General features: G+C 34.4%; 1 protein-coding gene across 4 annotated transcripts in view; it reads left to right on the top strand.

Annotated features, from left to right (window-relative positions):
* The window catches only part of LOC138325488 (caspase activity and apoptosis inhibitor 1-like), a 230,883-nt gene that overhangs the window by 9,519 nt on the left and 204,209 nt on the right, over window positions 1-17,155 (top strand). For 2 of the 4 annotated variants that reach the window (XM_069271177.1, XM_069271179.1), the window contains exon 2: window positions 8,788-8,846. The exons of the other annotated variants lie outside the window; for them this stretch is intronic. The gene's annotated coding sequence lies outside the window, so the exon portion shown is untranslated. The remainder of the gene's footprint in view (window positions 1-8,787; window positions 8,847-17,155) is intronic. 4 annotated transcript variants of the gene reach the window in all.

The raw sequence follows: 17,155 nt of genomic DNA, 5'->3' as shown, positions 1-17,155 counted from the left end.
TTTGACTCGTAAAGTCTTGTCGAAATAGCATGGCATTTTCAGTTAATGATGTGTTACCATGGAAATGAAACAAAACAAATCTTGAAATATAATGAGCTTATGATTGTGGGATGATGAAATTGAATCGGACTCAGTTTTTCGCCGGGCCGGATGACAGTTTAAAAGCTGAGGGTCGTTTTCTCCATTTTAAAATGATGCAAATGAGGAGAGTAGCTCATTGAAAGCTTTGAATTTTTCCTCTCTCCATTTACATGACAAATCAACAGTCAAATTAATCCACCATTATTTTGCCTATCTGTTACTGTGTTAAATCAGTTTTGTAATTAACCAATAGAAAGCATAATTTGTGACATTTTCCTAGCGCTGTAGTTTTTGCAGTAAAGCATTTTAATGGCTATAATTTCTCTCATTAAGATGAAATCAAATAGGGCATCGCGCGGCCAAACACTTGAACATTTAAGGCTTTTAAGTTATATATGGCACATAACATTTAAAATGGACATTAAATAATAGGGGTTTATGAAAACGTTCTCTGTGATTCATGTTTAAAACATTTTCCTCTGAACCTAAAATTTTTCACCACTTGAAAAACAAAAGGGACCGACAAAGGCACAAAGCCAGTAGCTTTATGAAGTAAAATAGAAAACTATATATGGAATGTATTTGAGTTTTGTGGAGTATTTTCGTTGGCATGTGTGGTCAGCAGTATGTATGTTGTCATGTGAACTATGTCGCCACGGCGACAGATCTGTGTCATTGTGTATTATGACAACTTCCTTTACCGGAAGTCACACAATTATAATTTGCTTAATAGAATTTTTTGTTTTAAAGTTTCAAGTTGTACTGTACTCAATGTCGTCTTGAGGTCAGATGTAGTAAGGACTGATGTTAACGGTTTAATAACCTCGGGGCTCTTTCAACGTCGAGTGCAACCCTAACAATGCGGGCAACGTGATGTTAGCATCAGAAAAACGTTTAAAACACTTAGTAATTAATAGACTTTGTACTTTCAAAAGTGGAGAGAGATAAAAATGAAAAATTTTATCTGGTCCATATATCAATGGCTATTATACAAAGTGCACTTTCCATCAGGGAGAATATGTAAAACCTCTCCTTCGTATCAGATTTACTGAGTGTTTTGTTGGACATAAAATTTATGACCAGTTGACTGATGTATGTGTATTCCTTTTGACACATCTGACTTGTACCTTTATGAAAGTGTATGTAAAATTTGACAGGCGAAGGATTTAATGCCGAAAATATTTTGCTTAATTTTGGAGTGTGGGAATAAAAAGTTGACAGAAAAGCAGATTTGACATATGTGGTTTATATTCATACACAGATGATTGTAGAAAGAAAATCCCTTTTAAGTCCAGAAGTTAAAGTGAAGGACTTGTGAATTGACCCTCAATGCAGGCCTTTAATTCCCACTAGACTAAACTTGAAAAACATTTTTAAGTGTTCAAGTGTTCACCAGTAGCTGTAGAGTCCTGGTTAAGGATTGTCTTTGATATCCGAGTACCTACCTATTCTACTGTTTCCTAACTCAATCAGTTAACAAAATATAAAGAGTTGTACTAATTGTTGAAAACGTCACCAAATAGTTCAAGGTCAATGTTTCGACCGCCCTGTAGTTTAAGATCGATGTGAAGATGCAATTTGTCAAATTTTAGGTGACTCTTTAATTTAGGTTTATTTGTGTTTATTATTAGAATATTATCATAAAATATAAGTGATTATCAGTTAGAAAAAATATACAAAAACATTGGAAATTAAGATTAAAGCTATTGAATTTATTATGTGTTTGCCATGGGTTAATTTCAGTTAATCAGAGAGGGTATGGAGTGATTCACTGTTATGAAGGTTGGTGTTTTATTTCTGGAAACTCCAGATCAAGACCTTCTAGTTTTCTTTCACACCTCACTTAATTAAAAGATATAATATATCCTCAAGGGAGACAACTCTAATTAATAATGTAAGGTAGTATGTCTCCTTAACATGTATGTTCATAATCATGCTGGTCACATCTGTTTTCTTTCACTAAAAACAATTGTTCATATATTGTTTCATAGTTAAAGTCTACAAAAGGTGCAATAATTAAGTCAAAGAAAAATGATATACTGCTTGGAAAAAGATGTAAGGGGAGATAATTTGATATTATTTTAAGGTTTCGGTCGTGTGAGGAGATTATTTGATTAGAACCTGCCACCTCTATAGCCTGTATTGATGGATGTGAATTCGTCCAGTACATACAGGATCAGCAATTCAGGTTTCCCTTCAGGGGGTTTAGTTTTCAATTTACATATGTAATCAAAATTTCTGTCCATATCTTGTTGCAAAATTAATGGGAAATTTGTTTTGGATGCTAAATCTCCATTGTATTTGTAGATTAGGTTTTATCATGACTAGAAAGTAAATTCCAGAGAAGTCATGCATTTTTTTTCATACAGTAAATGAGTTTTGTGAAATTTAATGTGAAATGTGTGACTTGCATTACTGTTCCGATACAACCCGTTTCTTAATCTCCTGTTGGAGCATGCTACAGCCTATCCACAAAGCGTTGTTAGTACAACCTGTAAAACAAACATATTTGTCGCTTGACTTAACAATGTAGATCTTCATCAGTAAAACTTGTCCAATATTTAAAATATCTGTGTAAAAAAATGAGTTATTATATTGAGATCACTAATGTAATTTGTGGTTCGTGTAGTTGATTAATAACACTTCATTGTTCCTGGAAGTTAAATATTTGATTATTCCTTTAGCAGATAAAATCGAGAAACGGGGTCTACAAAATATTTGCAGTGTTATCGCTTTTCCATAATGTCTTTGTTTATATATAGAATCTCATTTTGCTTTTATGAAGATCAGCTGTATGATCAAGATCCTGAAATATTTTTGAACATTTTTGAAATATTTATTATCTATTTTACACGAGAGAAATGAGTCAGGTTCTAATCTCTCCTGCATGGTGAATCCATTTTTTTTTTCGGAATGTAATTTTGTTCAAGTGGTATCATAAGTTTTTCATGTTGGGTTTCTCAATGGATTTCAATGATTTTGGTTAATGCTGTTGAAGGGTTGTATTTAATTGTTTCGGGGAGAAGTTGATGTATGTAGTGAGCTTATCCCACTCTTACAATGCATACTTCCTGCTAATTTACACATTCGCCTCACTTGAAACGGCAATCGGCGGTTATTAGAATCCTCTTGGAGAATTGAAGGAATTCCTTTCTATGTAATGTCTTGTGTTAAGTTTAATCCTCCACAAAAGAAGCCACTACCAAAGCCTATTGTCTTATACTGATGGAGCTGTCCAGAATTGTGCTTGAAAATTTTATAAGCGGTTTACATGAATCGTTGAAGTATTTCTCTCCACGGTTTACAAATCGTTTTGATTTCTTGACACATCAGAGGCGATACACATACAGTCTACCTACTGATGCTTCCACAACAACTTGGGGAGATTTTCTGGGTTTATACTTTGGTCCTGAGCCATTGTCATAAAGTCAGTGAAGTTAATCAGTACTTAAGATACTTGAAATTCATGTTTGGAGGTGATAAGATGGGTACAGGTACTTCTCTGCTGATCACGGTGGCTTGGCTTCGTGCGGTGTGGTATTACACATTCTTCAGACGGTTTATATTAAAAGTGTTTCAAGCAATCTCAAATTCTTTGACCTGATATAATTTAATGGGTTAACAGTTTGAAATTCTTAAGTAAATTTTCCACTTGGCTTAGTCCAAACTAGGCTGTAATATTTGAGGAGAACTTGTGTGTTTTTACCATCTTGTAGCAAAGGCTACTTCCTGTCCAGGAAAGAAAACGTTTAGTTTGTGTTACGATAGAGGGACAAAAATAATTCGAGGTAGATTGATAAAACCATCTTTGAGAGGAGAAACAATGCTATTGCAAAGTCTTGATTAGAAGTTTGTGATCTGGAAAGTGTGAGAATTTCTTCTATTCCATTTGACCTACGTTACAAAATGTTGGCTACGTACTTATAAAATGAGGGCAGTTGGATTCAAATTGTGAAATTTAAGTCTGCAAAAACAATAGAGGTCACATGTCCTACTTAGCATAAAGTGAAGTGCGGATTAAATGAATGTATATTGACTGATAGGCCTATGTCTGCCTTAACTTGACTCCCAAGGGATTCAATTTAAGGGTTCCACTTCACATGTATATAAGCCATCATGAAAAGTAGGGTAGGGAGTTGAGGGTTTGATTAGTTTAAATGTCCTATTAACAGCCAAGGTCATTTTAAGGACGTTTTAGGTGAAGATGGCGGAGGAAAGTCAGGAGTTCTCAAAGAAAAACCACTGACCAGTGGTCAGTACCTAGCAACTGCCTTGTAAGGGATTCAAACTTGTGACCTAGCTAACAGGCGGAGGGGTTGTGCTAATATGTGGTAACATCTAAACCCACTCTAAGGTTGGGGAATGTTGGATGTGGGGGTGGTGGTGGTTGGGGGGGGATTGAGGGTATAAAGTGTTACCCATTGTTATATATATCCTATCTTGTCATATGCTTCATGTCCCTTCCAGATGTCATGGGACTAGGGATATTTATGTCTTCAGATGTTTTCACTTTTACATATCTTGTAATGAAATCGAAGAGTTTTAGACAGTTCATGTTGAGTAGACTGGAGACTGTTACAGAAGCATGATCCTTGATCTCACCGATAAAGATAAAAAGAAATCACGGACATAAAGGTCCAGCTCTGGTTTTAGTGTAGCGCCTCTATAAAGTATCCAAAGAAGGATTCTGTGATATGGTCCAGAGACCCATTCTATACTAGTAAGTAATTTGGTTGGTTGAATTACCCCATTAGGTCTCAATTCCATCTGGACATATTCCAAGGAGGTGTAGAACAGTTAAATATATCAGGAATGCATTTCTTTGTCTTTGAAGTTATTGTTTCTGAGAAATGAAGTGAAGCATGTCTACCAAAGAGCATTTCAGTCCGAGTCGATGAAGTGGAAAATGTTGGCTGTATTGACAGCTTCTCATTGGCAATAGTATATATGTATGTATAAAAGTACATTTGGAAAAGGTTGAGTTTATTTATGACATTGTAAAAGGAATTTGCAGAAAAAACCGGAATGGGTTCGATAGAAATGGAAACTATAAGCAACATTTGAAAAGAGCGAAGGGATACAAATGTATTGAGAGTAAAAGGACAAAGTGGAATATTAGATGAGACTCAAGAGTGATAGAACATATGGGTATAAGAAGATCTAGAGCATTAAAAGAACAAAGAGGAGAGTGAAAGAATGAAGTAGAATATTAGAAGAGACTGAGGAGTGAAAGGACAAATGAAAATGTTTTGAAATAGAAAGGACAAAGTATGATATTTAAATCAAATGAAAGGACAAAGAGGAAGGTTCAATACTGATAGAATTAGAAGATAGATGTTTATGAACTAACAGAAAATTTTAATGGAATACATGGACGGACATTCGAAAACAAATTGCAAAGAGATTGATGGATACTGCATAAAGTAACATTTCACAATATTACACTTGTATATGTTGTAATGATTGCATGACCCATTAAATCAATACAATGATCATTAATTAGGCTTTCGTGAAATTTGTACATAATGGCGAAATTAATAATTATTACGATTTGAGGTGGCAATGTTGTATTTATAAATCTGTCATGGGGTTTAATTTGTAGTGGGACCCTAGCATCATCTGTTCATCCTGCTACCCTACAGTTTCACAAGCTTTGATGTCATAAAGATTAATGGCCATATTGTGTTCCCCTCGATAAAAACATCAAAACCTTTGTTTCAATGCACACTGGCAGATAGCATTCGACACAACCACCCTGTGAAACTCCTTGCCTCCAAACCAGTGTATGTGGGATGACATTTATTATACGTCAGGAAATGTATGCCTTCTATAACATGTGCGTTAAACAAGTTTCATTGCCATTTAAAGCCCAACACCTACAACCAAGACTTTTTGAAATTATTCACAAATGAAGCAAAATTTTCGCTAGCTTTGTGAAAAATTTGCACATATTTTATATTCTAGGTCAATGTTGTCATGTTGGACATAACTAAAATGATTGACCTGCCAAAACCACCGTCCTTTGTCATTTCTTGTCTCGTTTCTTAGCTTTTTGATACATTATTGAAATGCCTGAAGAGCGCTCAGATTCCTGACAGTCGGTAGCCGAACTGCAATTGAGATTTAAAGGGAGAAGATAAGTGCATTGTGTTTGGAAGGTGTGGTCGCACATATTAATCTTAAAATAGGTTCTAACTCAGGCAAAACTTTTAGAACAATTCTGCCATTTATGGAGGGTTTGCATGAAATAAAGATTGTTATAAGCCTCAACTTTTCATTTAAGTTCATTAAATATTGTCAGATCGACTAAAAACCCTGCAACATTACGACATGCTGCGGAAGTTTTACTGCACATTTTCAGCCGTATATTTATTATGAAATTATTATCGTTTGACGAGGTGACAACTGATATTTATTAACCCCAAAGTTGGTTGTTTAATGGAAGTGAAAACACAGGTCAGTAGTAAACTTCAGGAGTTAATTTTTCATGTCTTGCATTGTCACTTGTCATTTGAACAAAGGCATATCCTAAAGAGAGCATTTGCCATAGGAAATTCTCCGTGACACGCTGAAGGTCAATTAGTTACCTTTGACCCCTGTGGCAACTGTCTAAGAAAAAAATGAAACTTTCTGTCAGCACATGTAAATGCATTACTCTACTATGAATATTGAAGTGAGCTGCCTAAAGTTAGTTGTAATTAAAATTCAAACATGTTATGTCTATAACCTTTAGAAAACCTTTATCAATTAGTCCACCTAAATGTTTCTATTTCAATGTTAACCGTCAAAAGCAACTTCAGTTGTATTTTATGGTTTAAAAAATTGTTTGTTGTCTTTTTTGTATAAGAGTTATTATCATAAATGAATTTAAAATTTAGGCCTGTTAGGAAGTAGAAGTAAAATTGAAATTGTGACTCTCAAAGATATTTTTTTTCAAACATTTTTCATGAGGTAGGTTAAAATAAGAGTCAAGTTTAGGAGGATCCCCCCGGGATTGTTCTTTTTGTCTTTCATTATGTAAAATTAGTAGTATGTTTCTAAAAAAACCCCACAAAATACATGATATTTCTGAAAGTCATTTTGTGCAATTGGTAATTAGCTCTATTGTATGAACTGTAAGGAGTATTTCTTTATCTTATATTGATTCTGGGTACATAACAGTAAAATCTTTTGAAATGCACTTTTTTAATGACAAGGAAACAATTGATATGATTGATCTAAGATGTATCAGTATGATGTAAGACGTTCAAAAGGTCAAACAGATCAAATCAATCGGCATGATGAGAATATTGGTTCTTCACATGTGAACAAATTTAACACTTCATCATTTCATGTTTGAATGAAATCCTACAGCATTAATGTTTGAAATAAATTCTGGCATTAATTATGAGTGCGTATAAGATTTAACTTTGATAATCCACGAGCGATAAGAAGAACGAGAAGCATAACCAGACTTTTTGACTAATCATACACGAGCAGACAAACTGACTCAACTCCAAAGTCGGTTTTGTTATTATTTTTACAAAGTCGAATTATTTTCTTTGATTACTTAAGAAATTACATGATGAGTAAAGAAGATAGGCCCCATACCTCTGAGAGACAGACTTAAATTAATTGAAATCTTATCCATGTCATCTTGAGCACTGAGTGAACTTTGATGAAAATGAAACGGAGAGTTTCCTTAAACTGAGATTTTATTGCATGTAGCTACTGATTAGGTGCTATATAATGCTGATTACATCAAGCAAGTCTGTTAAAAGGACAATGTTAATGCAGCACCTCAATGCGGGACGTTTGACCCAAGATTAACGGTAGATATAAACGTTCTTAAGGGCATAATCATCATTTTTACCTACAATGTACATAATAAATTCATTGGTATAATAGATTTTAAGATTCTGTTTAACGTAAATACAGATAACACATAACCAGTGAAGATACCTGAATGAAACCTACACAGTATATTAACCCCAGATGGTACACCATATGTGTCATTTCCTCAGGGTCAAGGTCGTTGTGTTTTCCATTAAAAAGTTTATGTATTTTTTTAAAAGAAGGAGTTCCCTCTTAAGAAATCTAGGAATAAAAATCTTGATTGTTAGGAGCCCAAGGGTTCGTTTCATTACGGTATGGTGTACTTTTACAAGAGAGCTCTTATTTCTATGCTATGTAGAAAATTGTAGAGATTTTCATATATGTTATGTCACTGTCAAAACTTACATATGACAAGATGTCAATGTACGGACAAACTTCTTCATCTTTTCATTTAACTAAGGTTTTAGATTGATTTAGACAAATTTCGCATATTGATTGCTATTGCATATTTACCAGAATTTAAAACAAAGTGTCAAGTGTTATAATCTATGATCTACATAGCTCAGTCCAAATAAGCATAAAATTTATTCATGATCAACATGGTTTAGAGAAGACTTTAATGATCTTTTACTTGAAATGAGACTTTGAAGATAAGTGTATTAAAAATTTCTCGCACATTTAATTTTAATTTGTGACATTTAAAAGATTTAAATAATGAGAAAAGATTTTTGTTAGATAACTGTTAAGGAGTAAAACATTCATTTAAGTGTGAACTTTTTTTTTATTGGCATTTTATCATTTAGAAGTTTTTAAACTTTCATAAAGTTTTCTTTATATTTTTTTATGAAATTAATTCATTATTAATTGCTGTATTTCCTGATATTGTTCCAGATGATTGTGCCTGTTTCTGAAAAACAAATAAACTAGAAGCTGTAGAAGCTATTCACACGGTGAGTTTTAATTATCAGTTGACTTGTTCAAATTTACAAGAATTGAGCAAAAAAAAAATGTTTTGTGGGGTATCTCAAAATGGTTTCTTTTGGAGCCTACTTTGTCTACAAGTAATTGGTAAACCTGGGAATGGAAGAAGTCTGGATCAAAAGGCCATTTTGCTGGCTGTTCCAATGTTTGTTGATTTTCTTTTTGATTCGTTTGAGTCTTGTTGGTAATTGTGTCTATCAAGAAATCTTGTTTGTCTTCGCTCACATTTAAGTCCAGCCCCCATCGAGCGATGTGTCACTATACATGACTGTGAGGATTTTATTTACAAGCCGTCTAAAACTAAAAGCACACTTTTAAAATCAGATATGTTTTTCAAAAGTCATGTTTCAATTTGAAACATAAAAAAATGGCCATCTAATCATTAACAGCCTTAAAGCTTTACTTAAGCTTTAACGGTACCGTACGAGAATCAAATAAAAAAAAGAATTCTTCTGGTTTAATGCGGCATCCAATTACTTGGAAATTCATTTTATTGAAATCCAGCGACAAACTAAATGTCTTTTTGTGGTGCTAATTTGGTGCATCTTTGCATCACTCACTGCAGCTACCTAAACCACAGTAATTTATTATCGGACCACAACAAAGGGGTGCGATGTGTGTCTCTCGGAGACCTTGGTTGCGGCGCCATACAATTACGTTGTGTGAAAATAGCTCATTACGTTGAGCTTCGGGATCCGCTTGACTAGTTTATGGTGGCTGCACAGTGACAGTGCAGCGATGTCGGACGGATGATGCATTTAATTGGGCTTTAACCCCAAAGATTACAATCTGTTGATGCTGATACATCCCAGTGAATAGAGAGATATCCTCCCATGCAGCGTGGCTTTGGTTGATAGTATCGTGGTAGTGTTAGTCCTAAGGTGGCAAATTGACTTTTTATGAGCCCTTATATGCCCTTTCTTTTGGTCATCTTCACTGCTCTGTATGATCCTTTAATGTATCAACAATACACTTTTATCTTACACAAAAGTGTGAATGTATACAGGTACTTACCTGTCGGTGCGGTGAAGAGTGCACCTTGATGACTCACCTTTACATCAACACATCAGTGGGAAGTCTTAAATATCTGTCCTTGATGTATATGTTCAGCAGATGTACGTAACTGTCAGATGTCTTATTAAGGCAGGCTGTCCTTATACCTTGTTAGGAGGGGTGTAGCTTTAACTAAACTGATGCTATCTGCAACGTTTTAGTGAAATCTTGCATTTCGTGTCCTGGCTTATAGTGATGCAAGTTGATCTGGAACGAAGTGTGGCATGATGGAATACCTTCAGGTCTGTGAAAAAACTATTGACACTGACCAGTTGACCACCATGACCTTCAAAGGACAAATATTGATGGTAGAATATGATGGGATATTCAAGTTTTCAGGATCTGAAATAGAGGCTCACAGATTTCCTCCATTGTGATAGTTATAAGTGTGAACAGCCTTGTTTGATCCACAGTAATCTGGACTAACAGACTGATGTTTGACTGACCACCATAATGAGGAAATTAGACTTGTTTCACCGGCATCAATGGTCTACACTATAGGCTCTTGATTGGATCATAGGCTCCTGTTTGGACTTAGACTCTTGTTTGGACTTTAGACTGTATGTTTGGACTGTAAACTATTGTTTTGACTTAAGGCTCTTGTTTGAATAGTAGACTCATGTTTGAACTATTGACTAAAGTTTGGACTATAGGCTCCTGTTTGGACTATAGGCTCCTGTTTGGACTTTAGACTTGAACTGTAAACTATTGTTTGGACTAGTATTGTAGACTATTGTTTGGACTGTAGGTTCGTTTGGACTATAGAATCTTGTTCAACTGACATAAGTAATCTAAACTGTAGACTCTTTTTTTGAATGTCAATGCTTGTTTGATACACTAGTAATTTCACTTCAGACACCGCCATGCTTTAATTTGATGACAAAGTAGACTGTCCTGTGAACATTTGCTTATCTAGGTAGACATTGGGAATAGATAGCCAGGACTGTTTCGCTTGATTGAGACCAGTAATCTTGACTTAGGTGAGCTTTTGTTTGATTGACTGTATTCTGGACTGTAGACGATTGACATCCATTTTAGCATTGCCTTGGGATTCGTCTTTCATTAGTAATGTTAGTTAAGGATTTTAGACATTTGTCAGCATTAGTCCAATACCAGAGTAGTGCCCTTCACGCGACCCATTTACCAACTCTCCTGGCTGATCTTCTGGGTCTGCCTGATGTTTGAAATATTTTAAAACACGACCTCATTAGCGATATTGAATAGACCATCTTCACTGTAGAATAAATACTGTCATCTGCAAACGAGACTTTCCTAGATATTTTTAGCCAATAAGATTTATTTTTGAATTAAAGTGCTTTATTGTCAGCCGTATGTCTGCGTGTGACATAGGACTTCCTCCAGGGCAGACGTCGTGTTATCAGAAATTATACATTGTACTCTGTACGCGCTCGGCTCTGATTTGGTGACGTATGGACGTCGAATTGTTATGATTATTGCATTTACAGAATTTGTTTTTCTCACTTTTTGATGGCTGTTTCAATCCTTGGGATTAAAGGTTACTAGAACATGCCAAAATGCTTTAGATGTAGACGTGGCCGGTTACGAAACAACGTTATCTCCGAGACATTATACATTGGCCAGTGTGGCACATCCGAGACAGCTCAAGTCTTCTCTGTGACCATTTGTGCTACGTAAAAGATAAATATTCAATGCATTTTTCTGTTTCGATAGATATGAATTTTTTAAGAAAAAAGATAAGTTTCTAGACTGGTACTCATTGTACATTCATAGAAACATATGTCAATACGTAGGAAATGTTTTAGTTTGTAATCCGCCACTTTCACAAAATAAAACCATCTTCATCGTTTGACAATTTCAGTAAAATGGATTTTTTGGTGAAGCGTTTCTTTGCTAATATTTCATTTATTTGGCAAATCCTTTGTAATCAGTGCGCTGGCCTGAGATAAGTGTGTCATCTACTCAGAGAGGGCGACGAATTTGTATTGGTCAGTGTCTGATTGTTGGAGTCTGGCTATATTTGTCCATGTATTATCCGTACTTATACCTTCCATCGCCATGGCTCTGGCCTTTTCTCCAACATGGTATACACTATCTACTTTTTAATCAAATCCACATCATAACATCATCAGGTTAGGCACCTTATGTTTTGATATTTTTGAGAAGAATTATTAGTTTGAGGTGGCAGATTTCATACGAACATGTTGGATTTGGTGTCGATAGGAAATGACCAGATGAGAAGCAGTGATTATTGTCGCCGTTAATTATTCATATTCAGACAGTACTTTGGAATATGTTCTTTGATGGATGGCGAAGGAATTGGAGTTCTATAATCATCTACAACATGTGGGGAGAGGGGCCAACAATTCTAATATAATTCAATTATACATATACAAAGTGAAAATGACTTGGTCAATCTCTAATTTCAGTTTTCCCCATCGGGGCCACCCAAGAAAACAAATCCAAAATGTTGAAATTTTGGAATCCCCGCCCCTGTATTTAATGTCTTAAGTGATCTTTGACACATAAGTATACGATTCTACGATGGGGGTCACCTTCAACTGACAAACAACCACAGAGCCTTTTAAAGTTTTAGCATGTGCGTCATACTTTCACCACTGTTTTAGATTGTTTTCTATGAGTAACAGATGTACAGGATAGGTCAGGGGATCGTGACACTTCATTCATTTTATGTTAAAAACCATAAATTTTAATTGACATTAATCATCTTCTGAAATCCAAGATAATATTACTTACAAATGACTGGAGTTTTATTATTCGTTAAGGATTTTTTTTTCAGATTATAGGTTAATTTAATTCATGCTAAGTTAATTTCGTCTGTAAAGACTTGCACCTGTGTATCAAATTTATCAAGTTAAGTATTGCTGATGAATTAGTTTATTAAAATCATTCCTGATTGTGAAAAGTATTCTTACTATCTACTGACCTTTTAATTACCATTAAACCAATTTAATTACCATTAAACCATTTTAATTACCATTAAACAATTTTAATTGATCTTTAATAGAAAAAGTTAAATATTTTAACTTGATTTTTGCTGACTTGTCGGTCAAAAGTACCATTAATGAACTTAAAATGATTTTTATTTGATTAACACACCTGGATTTTGACAACTTAATTGACTTCCCGTCCAAGAATATTAATTTTGACTCAAAAGCATCTCTCACAATTAATTATCTGTTAATTAGTTAATGAAAACTTTTAATTGTTTTACAATTTTTATGACAGAATAAATTGTAGTTACTTTTGCAGTGCTAGCTATAAAGTTGACCAATTGAGTTATCAAAGTATTATCAGAACAATATCAATATTCTTAGTATCATATTGGTATTGACAACTTCTCAGGTCATTGTTACGACCCTTTCACCTATTCTTGCAGATGATGACGATGACCTGAAAACTTTGGACAAACTCTGTGTGCCCGCAACAATGTCTTCCGATGTGACTTGAATTATTTGGCCTTCGTCAAAGTGACCAATGACGTTCCCAAACTCACGGAGTCAAAAAGCAAGACTGCTTACCAATAAGGACAGATCAAACATTGACCTGACCATGATGACAAGCTCCAATCTGAGTCGTGAAAATGCATGCATTTAAGCACCGTTAAAGAGGTACCATCAAAGATTGCAACAGGATTAGTAAAATTGCAATGCTGTACATTAACAGGAAAATGTACATGGTTTTAAGCGAGGCGATGTTTTTCTAGGAAGTAGCTTCAAGCATATAATGGACTTTGCATTGCAAATAATTTTAGTGTTGCAATGTTTAATAGAAAATTGTAAGAATCTTGACAATGTTTGTCATCTAAGGCGGCTACAGTGTAGGAGAAGAGAGTGTTACCCCCAGTGAGTTGATCAGTTTGGATGGGGGTGTTTAACTGATGTATATAATAAAGAATTTTGGACAAGATCCAGCATCTTTGTGGAATCTCAAATTACTTCCCCTTGTATTAGGGCTTTTGTTCTAGCGGCACTTCTTTCAAAAAGAGTGAGAGGATTATCTAGATTTTATCACAGAGATATCGCCCTGGAATAATTTGTATCTCTGACACTCGGGGTTTGCTCTGGGAGGAGGGACCCAGCATCTGTACTGGAGGTATATTTCTAGATCTGTGGAATGAACATTGTGAAGTTGGACTGGTGGCATCTGATAATGACACAGAGCTAAGATACTACAGACTCTAGCCTTGTGCCTTACAAATCTCACAAAACCCAAAATTTATCAGCCGCACCAATAATTTGATTACGCACATGTTAATTGTTACTTAATGTGTATTCTCATCCAGCTACATTATCGTAGAAACTTGGAATTACCGGAGCAAGCTTAACTCAATAAATGTGTATACATTGCATTAAATCTCTTGTTTTATTCTTTTCTATATTGTCTGGTGTTAAGAGACAGAAAATTTTCCTAACACCCTGGAGACTGCCTCGGACAATTATAAAACACTAGAACTTATTAGGGTGAGTTGAGTCTGTCGTTCTAACGACACGATAAGTACAAAAAATTACAATTGATCATGGAAGGTTCTGTGAGTCATTAGAAGAAGCGGTAAGGACAAAAGTTAATGACAAAGTTTTTGGTCTGATGTCTTTGAACAATCTTATACATGTACTTCACACAGAGACTACTAATTTCAGAATGAGAGTCTTAGCATTGATGGACGAAAAAAAAAATATTACCATTACCTTCGTCAGAAAGTTCTATTGTTACATGAAAAAAAGTTGAAAAGAAATCGAAAAATCACTAAAAAAGGAAAGGAAAAAAGGCAAAGGAATAAATGACCAAAGAAAAAAGGAGATTGGGGAGGTGCACAAAGATAATTTTTTTTAACATCCCCCATTACATCCATCTGTCATAGCTAAACATCAATTTAACAACAAAGTTCACCAAATTTTATCAATAACTATGTATGGTCAAACCAGCTGATGAAAACCACTAAAGAGACAAAGAAAAAATGATCTCTATTGACAGGTGACCTTTATAGACAGTTCTAACTGTCTTGAAATTGGTCATTTTGGACCCGTAATAAAGTGGTCTGATTACACAGGTGGTCTTTACCCAGAGATGGTTGCTAAGGTCTTTATTCAGAGGTGGTTGCTAAGGTAGGTTTTGCAATAAAAGCTCAACACTATTTTTCTTGAAAGGAAAAACCTGGGAAACATTAACTAAAACTGATTAAACTGTAATGTTAATCAGCCTAAGTACTGCTACACTAGTATGGTACCTAGTAGAACAATAATGACATAAGTTTGCTGTCATCACATGACATATGGCCGTGCCAGGGGCTATATTGGTACTTCATAAAGGGCACTTAACTCTTGCACAATGTCTTGATGTTGAAAAAATGTCGGTGTCTAAGAATGATTTATGTTCAATTCTATGGGTGAAATGTATAGATTGATTAAGTAGTCAGGTTTAAGTGACAGATCAATATTTAAGGATTTATTGTGTAAAAATGAAATTTAATATTTCAAAATGTCAATAATTGGTAAGTGAAGAGAAAAAAAATGACAAAAAAAATGCAAATATAAGAGTTCTTATCATGACTACTGCTTAAGAAAAATGGAAAAAAAGTGTGAGCTTCATCACATGAAAATATAATTTAAGTAGAAATAAAAATGTAAATATGGTTAAGCGTTTAAATTTTTTGTTTAAAAGCAATTAAAACTGGTTGTGTTACAATGGCATTTAAAGACTTTTTACTTCATTTGTCTTAAGCTGTTTGATTAACAAAAAAATTTGAGAGCTTTACTCTTTCTAATGAGTTGGAGGGAATTGACAATTATGCACCATATTGAGAACAAGTTTGCATGTTTTAAGTGACGTTCTAGACAAGATGGAAAAATAAAACACTTTTATTGCTCTTCACTTCAACACTTAATTGTACGTTACGTCATTTTTTGGCCATGAATAAATGATTGCTTAACGATGGCATATATTTGGTGCTGATTACCCAATTTGTTATAAAAATCACGACTGTCAGTTTCTAAATAAAAAAAAATATGTATGTACCAGGATATATATAAATGGCAACGTTTTCTACCACACTGTAATTACAATTTATTACCGTGCTTAATTAGATTTTTAAGTGAAGTCCAGGCGATAATTACTTGTTCAAATCGCATTATGGGAATTAAGTACCTAGTTATGCTAATTATGATCAGGTCGCGACCTCCAGCTGATGGGGAGAATGGAATTTCATGAAAAGTAAATTCAAGCAGCTATGATATTAACTATAATATTTTATTGACAAAGTGTGAATGTTTTTTTTTTGTGTGTTTTATCATGAAAAGCAATTATAGACCTGTACCGATATCTAGTTTATAATGTGTAATGTTTTATTTATGTACAAACAAAAACATATATAACAATACATTATGTAAATCAGGGCTAGATGTTTTATAGGCAAGGCGAAATTCAATACACGATAAAAATTAACATTAATTTCTATCTGTATTTTTAATGGTTTTCATATAGGACGGTTTTTTTTGCTAATGATAAAATAGCGACGATCTGCCAGCTGTGCTTGTGTGATGTTTACAACTTGTTGAGATTGAAAGCGATCATTATTCTGATGATTACAGCGATAGTTTTAAGATTTTATCATCATTTAATTATGCATGTTGGGATTTCTATTCAATATTGCTAGCTGTATAGGCCATAAAAAAATTGAACTTGAACAATGAAATTGGCCGGAGGCTACAAAACTGTGTTTATGACTCAGGGTGCTGGCTTTCCACACGGAAAAAAACCCATATCATCTACTGCGAGTTGTCTAAGCTTTATATCTGTTGCCTGTCCTCAAGCTTATACATGCCTAGGCTTTTGTCCACTCGTGACATTGACAGCTCATAAAAAATATATCTCTCAAAAACTATGACAATTTCAAACATTAATCTTATCTTTATGTTGGTGAGCTAACTCAACCTATTAATTATTTACTTGATTTGGTATATGTACCTGTGACATCTTCATTTATTTAACACTTGTAATGCTTAATTGCCATAATTTTCCGCCCGTGTATTGATTACAACAGTATAAGAATTCAGAACGTAATTGTGTCTATTTTCTTTTTTATCGGTCTAGTGTTCAGAGGTTAACCAGATGATATTACGTTTAATCTGCGGAAATTGACCCAAAGATATCGCGCTATACATACACAATACATCGTATTGATTATTCAAGATTTTCTTCAGAACTTTTCAAATTTTGGTAGAATTCC

The sequence above is a fragment of the Argopecten irradians genome, chromosome 6 (genome assembly GCF_041381155.1).
Source record: "Argopecten irradians isolate NY chromosome 6, Ai_NY, whole genome shotgun sequence".
NCBI lineage: Eukaryota > Metazoa > Mollusca > Bivalvia > Pectinida > Pectinidae > Argopecten > Argopecten irradians.
This window is presented reverse-complemented; position numbering and strand designations above follow the sequence as displayed.